Here is a 17,794-nt window from a genome sequence, read left to right as displayed (position 1 = left end):
TTGCTTCCAATCATACTACCTGCCTGATCCTCCATGCCACTGATGACTTCTTAACTGCTCATTCTGAAAGTCTTTCCCTAGTCCTCCTCTTTGAAGGTTTTGACATTTCTGGATTCCTACCCTGAATATTATATCCTCCTTTGACGTCTGTAACACAGTGCTATGCTGGCTCTCCATTTACTTGTCTGACTACTCCTTCTCAGGTTTATCATCTATGTCCTCTTTCTTATGTGGGTATACCTCTAGGTTCTGGACTGTACCCTCTTCACTCTTTTTTTCCAGTCTCTTCATGATCTCCTTTGCTTCCATGGTTTCACCCTTCCCATATGACTGGCACACATTAGTATATCAAGCCCTAGTCTTTTTTCCTGAACTGTAGTTCAGTTTCATCAACTGCACCTTTTCTTGGGGGCTTACCATGTTAATGTAGGGTTTAGTGTGGATGCATGATCCCCTTAGACTACTGTAGCAGAGTTGCTGAGCTAAAGAGATCTGCCAACCAAGAGATCATGCTGCCTCCCAAGCATCTAGGAGTATAGACATGTGCCACTACACTTGGTACTGTATTGTCTTGTACCAGTTATTATATTAAGATTATATCACACTCTTCTGACTTCTCTCACCCTTCAAAGTAGAACGTAAATTCCTTGAGGAGAGTTTTGTTTTTATAGGATTTATTAATCACATAGTATAATAAATCCTTGTTGAATTAATAACACAATAGATATTCACTAGAAAAATAATATGTGAAATTATACATTTATAAATGAAAGGGACCTTGAAGGCTAATGAATGAACCAATGTCCTATTAACAGATGAAGAAACTGAAACTGAAAGGGGTTAAGCAACTTGCTACAGCTTATAATGTAAGTGTAGAATCTGAACTAAGATCTTACTAATTCCAAGTCCAGCACTCCCTAAACTACAACAACTCCAGTATTTTGGTGAAATGCTACTTTTATTGGTATATTTATAATGGTGATGGTTCATTGGGAGTAATATCACATATGCATTAGTTGATGATAAGAATGGAGGGTATCCTCTGTTTGAATTATCATAGACCCCATAGACCTACTGGGCCAGCTCAGCTCAGATAAATATGGCTAAATCTCTTGCCTGAGGTTTTGAAACAGAACTCTAAGATCTTTGCAAGTTCAGAAACCAACGTTGCTACTATAAGAATTCTGATATTGAAAAATTCTTGCTAGATGTTAAACCTAAGATTTTTGTCTCTTAAAGAATAAGGGAACAATAAGCACTCTTCTAATTTCCTTTTCTTAGAGATGATACGATGAATAAAGAAACAGACAAAAATTTCCAGGGCAACGAGAAGGTCTCTTATGGAGGATTCGGTGGGAAAGTAGGGATAAGAATCCCAAGAAGAGAAAGTGTTAAAGGACTATCATCTTTCACCGTAAGGAAAAACCCATACTAATGTAATCATGGATGCATCAGATGATCCAAGTGCTAGGACTGAGATGACTCTCCTCATGTCATTGAATTTGTTTTTAAAGAAATATTCTCTAACTTTGTTGATTGTCTCATTAAAAATGATCTAGACATTATAATTCTAAATAAATGATAAATTTTAACAGACTACTTTAAAAGAAGATTCTGCTGATGGAATTTTCCTCTTACTTATGAAAAAAAGATATATTATAAACCCAACTTTGGATTTTCCTCACCATTGGCCATTTAAAAAACAATCCTTAAAATGTCCAAGTCATTGCAATTTGATTAACTGCAATTTGCTATTTCTCTCGCTTCAGTTCTTGCTCCTCCGTCAACTATATTAAATACATGAATATATGTTGACCAATTTGACATTAATTGTAGGTACATATAGAGTTATATCCTTGTCCTGTCAATTGCAAAGAAAAGACTAATGCTTATTTAACATATTTTTTTTCTTGTGGTACAGTACATAGTGTTCAACAAAGCCATGAGGTAGTATTGGGATGTTGCCTGCATTTGTTTGTTGTTGTTGTTGTTGTTGTTGTTGTTGGAGATGGGTGAGTTTCCATAAACCACAAATTTCTTATTAGCACATTCCATCCTATACTCCTTTCCTCGGAGAAATTATACTTGTATCAATTTTTTTTAGCACTGGGAAGAAACCAATAGAGATGCTACACTGCACCAGTGCCCTTGATAGTCTTTGATACAAAATGAATATCCATTTTTTTCCTTTATTATTCAAGACTTCTAAGTTGTATAAATTATAAAACTAAATTTTCTGGTTGCACACAGCATAGAACATGGCAAAGGGGGCATGTATTGTTCTGTGGGAATATATCTCAAACATTTTTGTTTTTTTTAAATTTCTGTGATGGTGTTATCAACATTATTCCTCTGGTCAGGGAGTATAAGCAAATGACTATATGAACTGGTGTCATTTAATTGTAGCTTAGTTTACAAGGTAGAGGAGGCTTGGCTGTATCAAGCACTCACACTCTCTCTAGAGGCTGCAATGTACTTCTTTTGTGGAATTTTCTTGGTTTCCTTGAATCAAAGAAACTAAATATACCTTTTATTTGTTTTGCTTGCATAGACCATATGTTAAGCAGTAAAAATTAAGAGAAATTAATTCACTAATTCCTTTCAACTATATACACTGGGTAAAAATTCAGTTCTTATATTCAAGTCCTTTTAACACCTAATAAACACCTCACATATAAATATTTTTGAAGGCATAATATATTTTATTGGCAGATATACTTAAAAGTATATTTTTAAGTAACATATTTTAAAAATTCTTTGAGATTTTCATAGACATGGTCTTCAATGTATTTTCAGGTGACAAAAATACTTTCAAAAGCTCTAGAAATTTAGAAGCATGTTCTAAGGACTGAACAGATTGAGACTCCATTGGTGATTTTTGATTTTAGAAATGAATTTTTCAAATTATTTTGTTTGGTTTAAAAGGAATGGGATTATATTTCTGAGACTGTGTTGCTCATTTCTTAAGAAAATATCAAATTTCACAGGCAATTTAGTCCTTAATGGCAATGCATCTTTTGATGTTTATTAAATTAAAGGACTTGAGATAGCCAGGAAATGAATGCTAAAAAGAGTGACTTATATGTTTGTGCTAAAACTAATTATTCCTTAAATGTTTAAAGCATCTGTTCAATTTACATTTAGGCAAGGCATCTAAAAACATTTTAAATCCTTCTCAAGGATTTAAGCTATAAAAGAACACTCTTTTTTAGCCAACTAGGCAAAAGATTCATACTATAAAATAGAGGAAAGACAAAAAAAACCCTATATCACAGAGAGAAAAAAGGTATGTTATTCAAAGACCATTTTTTGTATCACCACAAGGTTGGACATGAGACTCATGACTTTTTGAGGTGCAGTATGGATAATTAAGGTATCAGAATCCAAACCTTTGATACTTAGGAGAAGAAGGGCTCTGCAAATGACCTTTCAAGGCATTTCATTTAATTGATGGCAAAAGCATATAGACTGCTAACTTTAGCCCTAAAATTTTATGTTCAAACTGGACATATGTTCCAATTTTAAAAAGAATTAGGAAGGTAGAGAAGGTTTCTGTTCCTCAGCAGCTCATGGATTGTGTGTATGTATTTATATATGAAATTTATGAGTTTAAGTTTTCTGGAAACTAATCACTTTCATGGAAAACAAAACCATGTGACTACTAATTGATGAACAGAATGTACTGTGCATAAAAGACAGAGTTGGGGTCCAAAGAGAGAAACACAAAGTGTACTCCAGGAAGTCAGGAGGAAAAGACTGAATACTGTAGACCCATAGAGGAAAGTGACTCCTTAAGATGTCCCTGATTTCCAGATTGCCTTCTTAGGGACTTCAGACACTTTCCCTTAGGTGAGAATTGTCTCTCTTTCTTTGAGTTGAGATTTCATTTCTCTCCTAACTAAAGAGTTCATTCAAACTTGTGAATTACTTGACATATTCCAATCTATACAGATTACTTTTAAATAAATATATGAGTGCTATTTTATTTGCATAAATGGATACTTACTGTTTGTGATGGTCTTTTGTATAACTAATGTTAGGTGGAGTGAGCTAAACTGGCAAATCTAAGCTAGGTTTAATTTTCCTGATTAGGGAAGTTGCTTTCCTTTTGAACTCCAGACATTGTCTTCCTAGAGCAGAGATATTTGAGGAAGGAGAAAGATCTACTTCCATTCAATATCCTTCCGAGATACAGAAGGGAAGAGTGCCCAGCCTCTTAGTACTGCTGGCACTTGCCTGTCTCTTTCTACCCCTTCTGCTTCCCAAGTCCCCCAACTAGCTTACTATGACCTCAGACATGGCCTTCCAATCTTTTCTTCTTCACAGAAGTGGACAAGATTCCACAGATCTATCCATGTCACTTGTAATCCATTTACACTTAGCCAACCCTTATAGATATAACACTTTTTAAAATACACATTTAAAATAATTTAGGCAAAATTCATCTTTGAAAAAATACAATTGTGAAACCTCATAAGAAGAAAGAAGAATGATTACCTGTTCATTTATCTGTTTTCTAAGTTCACAGTTTTCTTAAACAGGAGCACACCTGTATTTGACAAAGATTGTAAAATATTGTCAGTTATATTTCACCGCTTGGGAAAAATTAAGCACCACTTACTATTATTATTATTTTTTCCACAATGCTCTATGCCAAGCTTCTTAACCTTTTTATGTATGTGCATGTCATGAACCCTTTTGCAGTATGGTCAAGCCTATGGGCCACTTCTCAGAATATTTTTAAATGTATAAAATATATAGGATTGCTAAGGAGTCCAATTATTTAAAATTATGTTAACAAAGTATTTAAAATAAGTTTATGGTCCTTTAGAACCAATGCTCTAAGTTCTCTCTGGTGCCCATGTAATTTCTTCATATTTTATCAGGGCTTGAAAGCAGAAAAGGTAAATATGATGAAATATTTTTACGTATTATTCTTTCAGGGCCCGTATTGTAAACCCCCCCCGCCCCATTTCACAGGAAGGAACTGTTTTTTTAATCTCAAGATTTGAGATTGAAAATTCAATTTGAGAATGGTAATGGTAATGATTTGAGGAGCTAAATGGCTGGGAGGATCCTCATAGTTCCCTTGGCTTTTCAGGAAGGAAGAATCATGAAGAAATAGGAGCCACACACATCTCTCCCTCTCCCCCCCACCCCCCACCCCCGCAGTAATTCCTGTGGGCTGTCAGAGAGGTGATAGAATAGTAACTACAATTCTTTTTTCAACCAAGTTGATCTCTTGACTAACTGGTTAGAATTCTTATGCTTGTGCTTGAAAAGCAGCTTCATGAAAAGATTCAGTTTGCTACCAGGGATGATATAGTCACTACTAGCAAAGGCAACTAATTCTTTGTTAATGTTTAACTGTAGTAATGATGTTTTGTGGAAATGAAGGCATATTTTGGGGAAAGTGGATGGATGTTGTCAGATGTTGATACACTTAAAACAGCTGAGCACTTACTTATGCTACAGTCAACACATGGTCTCTAATCTGGTTAATCTTATTTTGCACAAATTCCATTTGAGAACATCAAACTATAAAATGAGGCAGTTACACTTAATGACCTCAAATGTCCCTTTCAGCTCAAAAATCGATGGTCCTATGACACTGGAAACTTTAATACATGGAGTATCAAAGATTTAGGACTGACTAAACAAAAAAAGATAATCTAGTCCAGCTCCTGTACTTTACAGATGAGGAAATCCTGAGGGATAATGCCCAAAAAGAAGTGGTTTGTTCAAGGTCACAGAGACTTTCAAGTGGTATTTCTAAGATTCAAACCAGTTCCTCAGACTCCAAATCCCATTCTTTTCCCATTGCACTGGGGTTTAAGGTCTCATTGTGTTGCATGTGGCTAAAAATTCTCCCTTATCCTTTCTGTTGAATTTGACTTATTTTATCATTTCACCAAATCCACAGTGGAAGGACAGAGCTATAAATAAATTATCACCCAAGTCAAGAATTTCAATAAAATCTTTTGGGAGCAAACATGTTTTGAGTAAAGCAATCACTGGCTGGATTAAATTTTTCATCTTTTAAACTGTTCCTGTGATATTGTATGAATATAGCCTGTTTTGGATAAATAAGGCTGCCTAGAAAAGTTTTGGAGTAAAATTTTTGAAGACTAAAATCAGTCTAAAATATTGTTAAAAACAAATCATGGACAGCTGGGTGGCACAGCGAATAGAGTGCCAGGTCTGAAGTCAGGAAGACCAGAACTGAAATCCAACCTCAGACACCTATTATCTGTGTGACCTTGGGTGAGTCACTAATCCCTGTTTGCCTCAGTTTCTTCATTTGTCAAATAACCTGGAGATGTCAGAAAACCTCAAAGGAGGTCAGACATGACCAAAAGGAAAAAATAACAAAAGCAGAATCAAGTTATTATATATATTGCTGGTCCCATAAACACTCTGTGGCTAAAAATGGTATTCCTTTGGTAATAAACTAGACGTAAAACTAGGCATGCTGTTACTACAACATGGAATGTGTGATGTTATTCATAATGGAATTTTCAATTATGCAGCACTCAAAGAAACTTTTAAAAAATTTATTTCACAATGTCAAAAACGTAGAATTGTTCCCATAAAGCTCATACCCATCTTAATATTTTGGCACAGCACTAAAAAAGAATTCAATAAATCAAACTCCTTCTTGTAACCGACGTTTATGGGTCTCTGCCATATATTTCCTTAATATCCTGCCTAAACACTACAGCAGATGAAATACGTCTAGAAATATAATCATCAGTGACAACGGGGGGAAAATATAGCACTTAAATATCTAGTTTCAGAACATTAACAATAAGAGATAGCTTAAAAATTAATGGGAGTTATACTGATTTGTAATTTGGATTAAAATGTAAATTCTCTTTGATGTTGTCTGTAATTAGTAACCTGGGAGGACTTGAAGGAATATAATATATACATATACATATATATATATGTATATGTATATATACACACATATATATATTTTAAACTAGCAAACATACTGGTTCATTTTATAGTACAACGGTACAATTTTCAAATTTATGCCTAATCTGTTAATGAACATTTGACTAATAAAGCAGTGTGGATTAATAAAGGTATAGCTTGCATAATTATTAGGGCAATTTCAGCCTGCTTAGGGCCCACATCGTTAGATCATAGCTTACTCTCCACCCCGCTATCCAAGTTATAGCTCAAGGTTGCAATCCTTTCTACTTAAATGATACCTAAAGAATACTGTGAGCTAGCTGCCAAGAATTAGACTTTATTACAGATCTCCAAACCTACTTATTATATAAGATTCAAATAAGCAGATACCTCAGGAAGGGCCCGCTGAATAATTAAGAAATAAAGCTGAGTGGGGGATATTGATATCAACATATAATCATATCCTCAGGGAGTTGTACAGCACAAGGCAGGATGTCTAATCCCTCAGAAGTGTGATTATTTCATGGAAATCCCACCCCACCGAGCTGCCTTATTGCTGTTGTAAAAAAAAGTATTTATTATAGGAAGTTCTTTTGTGCTGTAAGAAGATGAATTCCACCCTTCAGAATGTTAAAGAGCAGTTTCACTGGAGCTGTGGAGTTCATACAGATTAATTTAGCCCTTTGGAATATTCATGAATCAATCCGAATGCTCTCTAAGCCTATGCAGTTTTACCATTGTAAAATAAACTAGGTACATTTTGATGAAACAATCTACTCCATACAAATGCTTTCATTAATTTTCTTTCAAGTATTTTATGGATCTGGCTGCTATCAAAGAGCATCTCGGCAGTTAATGCAAGCTCGATCCACTAGGGCACAACAGGGGCATTACTGAAACTTGGTACCAGAGAAAAAGCAGAAAATAACTGAGGTGCTGTTAGTATATTGCTAATGCAAACTGAGTGCACACAATCTAATTATAATTGTGTATTAACGTAAGAACTGGAGATTATAAATGGCATCACATAGAGTAAAATTGAGTAAATTACTTAGTCATTGACTCTCTACTTTTATTTTCTCAATGTCCATTTCTTCTCCCTCCCCTACCACCCTGTACCCATATACAATGGTTTTCTGCCTCCACGAGTGAAATGAATGGTCATATTCAGGCACTGATGACTTTAATGACAGCAGCAAGCTCCACAAACATAAAGGCTAAAGTAACAAATGTCTGTCAATGAAATTCTACAGTTGCTTTCCCATGAGCAGATTTAGCTGTGTCTACACTCTGCCCAAACAGCAAAATGGATTCAAACAACTGGTCAATTCTAGTTGAATTGCATTGTTAAGCCCTGAACTTACTATTCAACTAGGTGTTTAACCTCTTTAAGCCTCAGTTTTCTCATCTATAAAATGGGAATAGCAACAGTTCTCATGGTATAGGGTTATGTGGATGAGAAGATATGAAAAGTACCTTAAGAGGCTTAAATCATTAGTTAAATGGTGATTTTATTATTTTTCTCTCTTGTCTTATTTTCAAATTCCATTAGATTGCAAGCTCCTTGAAAGCAGGGACTGTTTTTGCACCACCACCACCACCCCCCACACACACACCTTTTTTAAATCTCTGGCACTTAGCACAGTGCCTGGAATATAGTAGGAAATAAATAAGTTCTGAATTATTTTTCTCAAATAGAGCTTAGATAGGAAAAATCCTTGGACAGCTTATTATCTGCCTCTGTTCTTTTAAGTTTAATGTTCTCTTACCTGTTGTATAGCTGGATACATGATTGATTATTATATTAAATCAGAAATCAAAGGAGCTGGATATCCCATCTCTGCCATTTAACCATTATGTCTCTGGACAAGACGCTTCGTCTCTCTGGCCCTCAGTTTTACCTTCTTTAAAACACGGAAACTGAACCTGCAGGTCTCTTCTACCTCTAAATTTATGATACTCTGAATCCATGGTATAGAAACAGAAAATGGTACATTTGGTTTTCAACTGACTGCCATAGTTTGGGTAGAAAGCTCCCTATTCTGCTGCTTTTTAAATTGGCTTTTTCTCCCTCCTGTTTCCTGATTTTAACTTTACACAGACAAAATCTGCTCATGATGAAATATAAAGCTGTGTCTTAGGGGACTGCGACCTTCAGCAGGAAGCAGCTATTAATTAGGGCAAATTAATTAATTAAGGGCATGTTTACAATTTTATTGTCAAGGCAAAACATCTGTGGGTGTTAAACTGAAATCTCCTTAACTTGCTACAGTCGTTAATACCTATCAGTAAGAGGGATGGCGCTTGAATTTCAAAAGAGTATGTCAATAGATGGTCTGAATTTTACTAAAGGAGACGTATCTTCAGTCCATATTTTACAGGAAGACAGTTCTCAGGGAGCTAATAATTGATTGTCCACAATCAAACTACAAATAGGTCTCTACTTAAGGAACTTGCTACTCTTTCGTTAGCTTATGAGTTATGTTAGCACAAGTGACATGATGGCTTCCAAAGCTATAATCTAATTGACACGTTTGACTTATTTCTTAAAGTCTGTGAAAAAATATAAGCAGAACATTCCCAAACCCAAAGCAAGACAAAAAAAATCTACTTATCTTATACATGCATACACATACATACAACATACACACACACACACACACACACACACACACACACACACAAACACCTTTGCTCTGACTTTGAAAAAAAGATAATTTACAATGCTTTCCAAATAATAGGATTACATATTTGGAGCTGCAAAGAGTTCCCGAGGAATCGGAGCAACTAAATAGCTTGACCAAGGTCAGATTATAATAAATAGTATATAGGTATATATAGTTGTGTAAATGCAGAAGTATATATAATTATATAAGTAGTAGACCCTAGATTTGAACCTGCCTTCACACTTCAAATCTAGCACTCTTTTCATCAGTTAAACTAGTTTGTAAGAGTCAGTGATGGTAAGTTGACTACAGAGACAACACCTTGGTTCAAATTGTGTTGGCCATGTGACTGTGGGCAAGTCCTTTACTCTCTCAATTTCTCAGAAAAAACCAAAACTCTAGGACTATAAGTTGCAGACAGATTGTAAATATGTATTAGTGGAGGGCAATTCTACACTATTGGTGTCCACACGAATGAAACAATAGGTCTCCATCAAAACAAAAATAATCTGTTCATGTATACACAGCTTCAGTGTTTGGACCAAACCCAAGAGGCTCAATTATTATAATGTATCTTAATAATGTAGAGCACTTAGTTTTATTCAATTATTATTGACCAGATGAAAAAGAGATAAGCTGAGCAGAGGGTGGAGCTGTACTGAAGGTTTTCAAGTTGTTTCCAGGGAAACCATTTCCTTAGTCAAGTTCATATTTATTGATTCATTTTTACTTAGGCTTTTATTGAGGAAAGTATGTCAGAAAGGAAAATAATGGGAAAAAAACCCATTAAATAATTAAAATAAAGAAAAATTGCACTATATCCTGTATATCAGTATTCCTACACATGGCCAGCAATCTGATAAATAGGTGTTGTTTGTCACATGGATCAAGGGACAGTGTCATTTGTCAGCACAAATTCACCTTAACTATTGGGAAAGCCAACATAACACATACATTTAGAGTCCCTATGGGTAAGTTGCTTGAGTTTTAACATATGTCAAATAGGTACACTAGTCCCCATGTTATTTGTGCTTCAGGGCTCTTGTGTAGCTTAAACAAAATACTTTAATGAAAACATTTGGGCAATTACCTTGTTATAATATAAATATTATTATTATTTCTACATTTTAAAAAAAAAGATATAGCTTTAGTATATTTCCCAGTTTGAGTGAAAAATCAAGGGAACTATGAAAAAATACTGAATCTAGTTTCCAGAAATGTATATTAATAATGTGACTGCTGTTTGCTACCTGGGCTTGACCAGAGATAAGGTGTTTTATGTTCCCATGCTTCACAATAAGGGCAACTGGGTAGTGCAGTGGATTGAGTGACTATCCTGGTGTTAGGAAGGCTCATCTTCCTGAGTTCAAATCTGCCCTCAGATAATTACTAACTGTGTGACCTTGAGCACATCACTTAACCCTGTTTGCCTCAGCTTCCTCATCTATAAAATGAACTGGAGAAGGAAATAGTAAAAACATTCCACTATATATGCCAAGAAAATCCCAAATCCAGTCAATGAAGAGTCAAATATGATTAATTGACTAAAGAAAATGTTTCAATATCCTCACTCTACAGAGTTTAAAAATGATGATCTCAAACTTTTATTTAGGTACAAAAGTATGATAATTCTATGTTTTAACCATTTTTCTTCTTGTTCACAGATTTATTTACATCAAGAAGGAGACATCATGGGGCAATAGACCACTAGTTTTTAGCTCTTTTAAAACACCTCATCTTCTAACCAGTAGACCATTTAGCTACAGACTAAGCCTCACTATCCTCATCTGTAAAATGGAGGTTGTTAGGGTAGTAGAGAAGGACAATAACAGAGCTGGCTACCTTATGGAACTGTTATTAGGATGAAATATAGTATGAGGGAATACTTTTAAACCTGAAAAAATTTAAAATAAACAATAACAATCTCTACTTTCATCTCCATCTTTATTTCTATGTCTATATCAATATTAATATCTATAGCTATGGTCCATATCTTTATTCATCTGCCTATATCATCTATATCTCTATCATCTATGCATCTATATCATCTATAACTATAATGTATTTACCTTTAATTTCATCTGAATAAGGAATACACAGTGAGTAAAATTCCACGAATAATGACAAATACAACTTCTAATTTTAGAGAGTTGCCTGAGTCACTAAGAGGTTATTGTGACTTGTCCAGAATCAGAATCAACACTTGGCTAAGCCAAGATCTGAGCCCAAGTCTTCTTAACTCCACTATTGTCTATCCACTATACAATCCAAGCTTTTCTTATAAAAATGATATAAATATGATACTGAAATAGGTTTTTCTACTAATTCATAGCTACTCTAACTCATTTTCTACCAAGAAATTCTTATAGTAGCAAACACCCTGATACATCAAGGAGGGCCTGCTAGCACAGGTTCTTAGATCTGCTTTTCTAAAAGGAAAGCAACTTTTGAGGGGTCAACAATCTTCTTTAATCACATATACCAACAAAGAAAATACAAGCAGAGAAATTGTGTATATGTGTGTGTGTATGTTCATCCTTCGTTGCCAAAGGAGATCATGCCATCAGAGAAATAATGACATGATTTGCACTTGACTTTGTTTTGAGTGAGGGAGGGCTGTGCAGCTCACCAGCCTCACTTGTCCTCCAAAGCCATCTGAATTCAGTGACCAGATATTCATCAGGATGACTGGAGATGACCCAGGATGAGGCAATTGGCAATTGTGACTTGCCCAAGGTCACACAGTTAGTGAGTGTCAAGTGTCTGAGGTGAGATTTGAACTCAGATCCTCCTGACTCCTGCACTGGTGCTCTATCCACTGTACCACCTAGCTGCCCCTACAAGTAGAGAAATAAAGACCAACAGAGCTTCTAACTCTCTGACCATAAGCAATATATACATCACAGATGAACAGACAGATGCATCTCTCTGACCATTACATACATACATAGTTACCAGGGAAAGAAACACCAACATCTGGGTTTTCAAAGGAGGGGTAGGGGCTCCTTAATGGCTGCCCACAATCTCATCTGGCACAGGAAACTTCTTCCAAAGAGTAAACCTCCAAAGCAAAACCTCACCTCAGAGAATATACACACTTTTCAGAGCCACTGGGCATCACAACCCTCTTGACCCAGTGTTTCCTTAGGAATTAACAAAAGGTGTGGGTTTTCCTACAAAACAAGCCTCCCCTAATCAGGCTGCCCTTAATGGGCTCCACCTAAGGCCTAATAATGGGTGGGGAAGATATTAAACTCCATTAACATAAATCTCATTAACATCACACTTGCCTGTTCCTATTACCTGTGCTCCCACCTCGCCTCAACTACCTACTCCTTCTTTTCCCCCCTTCCTGTCCAGGACCATGTTTTAAAGGGGAAGAAATACTACATATACCATTTTCTACAGAATGGCTAAAGTACAGTGCCCTAACTAATATTTTTTTCTTGCCTAGGTCAGTAAGAGTTGTGGCAGGGAGGGTAGAGGTGGCCGAGGTGGATATGACAGTCTTAACTGTAGCTGCAGGCAAGATTTAGATATGGAAGGTGAGCCCTGAAAAGAAGGGTACCACATCTATAGGACAATGTTGGTCTCTGAGATGGTTAACTAGAGTGTTGTCTTGAGGTGTGAGCAGTTCTTACCGTTCATACCCCACTTCCCTTCTGGGTACCCTCAGACAATGCCTCATTTGCCCTGTACAAGCTATGGTTCTGCTAAAGTATCAAACCAAGGTTCAAGCTTATTTTTACTAATATGAAAACTTTTATTATTTTAGAATAAAAATAGTCAAATCATTATCTATATAAATAAATTAGGTGAAATGATTTTAAAAAAGTTTTAGTGAGTCTTTGGTCACTCAGAATATGAGCTCAAAAGACATCAAAACAAGAGATCTGGTTTGAAAATTGACTCTGACACTTACTGAGTACACGACCATGGGCTACTTCATCCCTCTGATCCTCACTCAGTTTTCTTGACTGTAAGGTGGGGATAATATTTTCATTACCTCATAGGATTGTTATAAGGAAAGAACTTTGTAAACCTCAAACTACTCTATAATTGTGAGTCCCCAGAATATGCCATTTTTACCTCTAGACTTACTCATTACTTTTATTTTTTTCTTTTTATTGCAGACTTACCATATTTCTTACATTTTATATCTTCATCACACACTCTCTGAAAATGATACTGCACTGGTGTCCTTGCTGTTTCCCAAACGAAGTGTTTCTTCTGACTTTGGACATTTTCATTGGCTGTTCTCCCAGCTTGGATGGTTTTCCCTCCTTACATTGGACTCCTAGATTTCTTCAAGTCTAACATCCCACCACCTATCAGAAACCTTCTCCCAAACCCTTTAAAAATAGTGTCTTCCATATAGGTATATGTATGTGCTTGTATGTATACGTGTGTGCATAGATACATACATGTATACATGTACATAATGTGTGTCTATGTGTATATGCACCTGTTTATACACACATAATGTTGTGTGCATACAAACACACACATATATGTAGTTTGGGGTTTTTTTGTAAATAGTTGTTTTCATGTGGTTTCTCTCATTAGACTGAGAGCTCCATGAGAGCAGGGACTGTTTAGTATTTTGGGTCTTTGCCTTTCTTTGTATCTCCATAGCTTAATACAGTGACTAACACATCATTCTTAAGGAATGATTGTTGACTGAGATACGTGTCAATATCAAAATAAAAATGAAGAAAAAGATTATATATGAAACTGAAAACCTATGGTAGTAACAAAACTGCCGTGTCTGTGTCCCCTTCTGAACTTCTTTCAGTTTTCTTCTGATTATTCTAAAATATTTTACTAATGCTTTAAAAAGAATACATTTCTAATTTAGGAAGAAATAGTGACCTAATGATAATTAAGACTGGAAATAGGATGTCCTTACATACCGGCTTTTTTCATTCTTGTATCATTCATACTGCACAACTATTTTTTGTAACCAATAAAGGTGGTACCTTTAAGTTTATCATAAAGTATACTGTGCCTCAATGCTCATTGCCGCATACTTACAAATTAGCTCAGTACTTACTTTTGCGTGCAGAAAGCAAGTATGTTTTTGAGTTAAAGAAGTATGGGGAAGTCTGACAAAAGCCAGGGTCTGTATTTATCTTTTGCTAAGATTACATAAACACTTCTATTTTTCCTCAGCAAAATCAATCAGAGCTTTATTTAAGCAAGGCCAATGTATTGATCCACTTTGCCAGAGCAAATCATAATGAACTAACAGACATTTACCAACTGGCAGAAAATAACAGGATGAAATCTGTATGTTTTTCCAAATAATACACATATGGGTAAGTATAGATGTATATGTTTGTGTGCATATATAATCAGTCATTCTGCCTTAGATTGCCATCTATGTGGTACATGGCCTAATTCCATACCAAAAAAAAAAAAAAAGAAGAAAGAAAAAGAAAAAAGAATTAATTCTGGAGAGCAATGGTAAATAGATTTAATCATTTTATAACCTGCAGCCCCAAATGCTGCTGCTCAGGTTTATTTAGTCTAGTCAGACTAAAGCTTGCAAATTCTTATCTCAATGATCATTATTGTCCTGCAAAGAAAGTTATCTGGGTATATGAGCTAGTTAAAATGCTTGTCTTTGCAAGTCCCAGTTTCTTATCACCTAAGGTGACATGTAGATAGAAGAGGCCACAAAGATTGGTAAGGCATGATTCTTTGGGCATAAAAACTAGAGCTTGCTTTCTTGGAGATTTAATTTTTCAAAACTTAGTCTGCTATAAAATATGGGAATTTGTTTTCAAGAGTAAAATTAGGCCATTTTTTTCAATGAGATAGGAAGAATTTCTGATTCTAGAATAGATCTCTGCTACAAAGAACTCTGTCATGAGAACTGCCTGAAAGTGATACACTAATGCTATATTTTAAGTCCAAGACTCCTTAAGATCATTTTATATTTTAATTTTCTTAGTAAAGAAATGAGTACTCTAAATGATGAAGAAAAAAACACAAAGAAGAAGAAAAGAAACCCCTTCTCAAGAAGTTGCACTGCTTTCAACCACTGTTTTAAATTTAAAAAATGAAACAAAATAGCAAGATTCTACTTTTAATTTATCATACTATTTTTATTACTATTCAGTGTAATGGTGCTCAATTGTCTAATTTTGAAACTTAATTCAATTTTGTTAAAGGTATATTGTGCTGCCATAGTGCTCATGGTGTGCCATATAATTTACTAAATACACATGATCTTATATGTTTATATTTAGTTATTTTAAGCATTTTCTCATCTCATTTTGTTTGCCACAGTAAAGGCTTTCCTCCAACTGGCTGTCTTCCAAGCACATGTAAGATCCCTTGAAAGAGGAATCATCAGAGATAACTTTAATGGAAAGAGAGGTATAAAGTGGATGGCATGTGTTAGCTAACATGTGAAGGACATCCAAATCAAAAAGAGGTTCTCTTTAGATGAAGATTCTGGATGCTTCTGTTTGTGGACATCACTGTGCTAATTATTAGAACACTTTAGATGCTCCTAAATAAGATCAATAATCAGGTAAGAGTTTGACTTCACTATCTAAATAGGAAGAACCAAAGGATGAGGAATCCCTTTGTCCAAATCACCCTGCATATGTGGAAGGACAAACTATTCTAGGATCATAGGTCTTGAACAAGAAGAGAATTCAAAGACCAACTAATACAAGTGACTCATTTTACAGATGAGAAAACTGAACCCCATCACAGTTAGATGACTTGCGTACAAAGACGTGGAGAGAAAGTTTCAGTCAATAAACATGTATCAAGTGCCTACTATGTACCATACGTGGTGCTAAGTTCTGGAGACACACAAAAAGGCAGAAGATAGTTCCTGTTCTAAAAAGAGCTTACAGTGTAATGGAAAAGATAACGTACGCACATCTATGTATAAATAAGATATGTAAATGAATTAACTGGAGATTATCAATGGAAAAAAGGCATTTGGGGACTGGGAAAGGCTTCATGTAGAATGTGAGATTTTAGCTAGGACTTGAAGGAAATATTCCAGGCATGGGCTACAACCACTCAAAATGCAGAGTAGGGAGGAGTTTCTTCTGTGAGGAAAAGCATGGATGCCAGTGTCACCAGAGTATATAGGGGTTAGGAAAGTGTAAAAAGAATGTAAAGGGGGTGGGTCAGGTCGTTCAGGACTTTAAAAATCAAACAGAAGATTTTATATTTGAACCTAGAGGTGATAGGGAGCTGCTGGAATTTTTGAATGTGACATGGTTAGATCTATAATTTAGGAAGATCACTTTGTCAGCTGATCAGAGGATGGACTATAGTGATGGGAGACATATAGCACTTCCTCATTGTTTGCATTCTGAGGGCCTATTCCACCAAGAAAGTCTTCACATGTTTGGGGTAGACATCCCCCTGACTCACCAATGGGTTTGAGGTCTGATGATTACCCTCAACCTGGTATAGCCCATCTGCCCAAACGAATTTACTAGGGTTTGGGTACTGTGCATGATACAGCTTCTTGGAAACACAAGTGAAGATTGGGTGACAGAGGGACATCAAAAGTAGATGAGCAGCCCTGAAAAGGATTTGGTAAACCCTCACATCAGAGGTGCTAGTCTTCTCCGAACACTCTACATTATTGAAGGTAGTATCCACATTGATGAAATCACTAATTGATAAAAGTGTTGAAACAGAATCATTCTTACTTGAAGTTATTAATGAAATTATGTGTTGACATACATAACATTTGGATTAATTTCTAAAAATATTTCCTCTGTCTGACTATTTTTATTTCTTTCTGAGCTCTTCACAGTTAAGGAACTCACTGTTCTCTCTCTCTCTCTCTCTCTCTGTTTCTGTCTCTCTCTGTCTCCGTCTCTGTCTATGTCTATGTCTCTCTCTTTCTCTCTCTCTCTCTCTCTCTCTCTCTCTCTCTCTCTCTCTCTCTCTCTCTCTCTCTTTTTCTCTCCCTCCCTCTCTCTCCCTCTCTCTCTGTGTCTCTCTCCGTCTCTGTCTCTGTCTCTCTCTCTTTCATTTTTTATGCCCTAAGAAAAGGTGATAAATGGAAAACAATGTTAGCCAAGTTTACATCTCTGCTCTTCTATATTTTTACAGCTAACAATTCTATTCCAAACTTAAATATATGATGGGTGTCTGCATATATACACAAACTCACATACCTTCATACATTGTGATTGTAGATATTGTTGTTTACCTGTACA

At 35.7% G+C, this 17,794-nt stretch overlaps 1 long non-coding RNA gene across 1 annotated transcript in view; it reads right to left on the bottom strand.

Annotated features, from left to right (window-relative positions):
* Nucleotides 1-4,481: 4,481 nt before the first annotated feature.
* The window catches only part of LOC140496620 (uncharacterized), a 785,173-nt gene continuing 771,860 nt past the window's right edge, over nucleotides 4,482-17,794 (bottom strand). Inside the window, exon 4 of the long non-coding RNA XR_011964351.1 lies at nucleotides 4,482-4,549. This is a non-coding gene — a long non-coding RNA (uncharacterized lncRNA). The remainder of the gene's footprint in view (nucleotides 4,550-17,794) is intronic.

The sequence above is a fragment of the Notamacropus eugenii genome, chromosome 1 (genome assembly GCF_028372415.1).
Source record: "Notamacropus eugenii isolate mMacEug1 chromosome 1, mMacEug1.pri_v2, whole genome shotgun sequence".
NCBI lineage: Eukaryota > Metazoa > Chordata > Mammalia > Diprotodontia > Macropodidae > Notamacropus > Notamacropus eugenii.
Note: the sequence above shows the minus strand (reverse complement) of the source record. Positions and strands in the feature narration are given on the sequence as shown.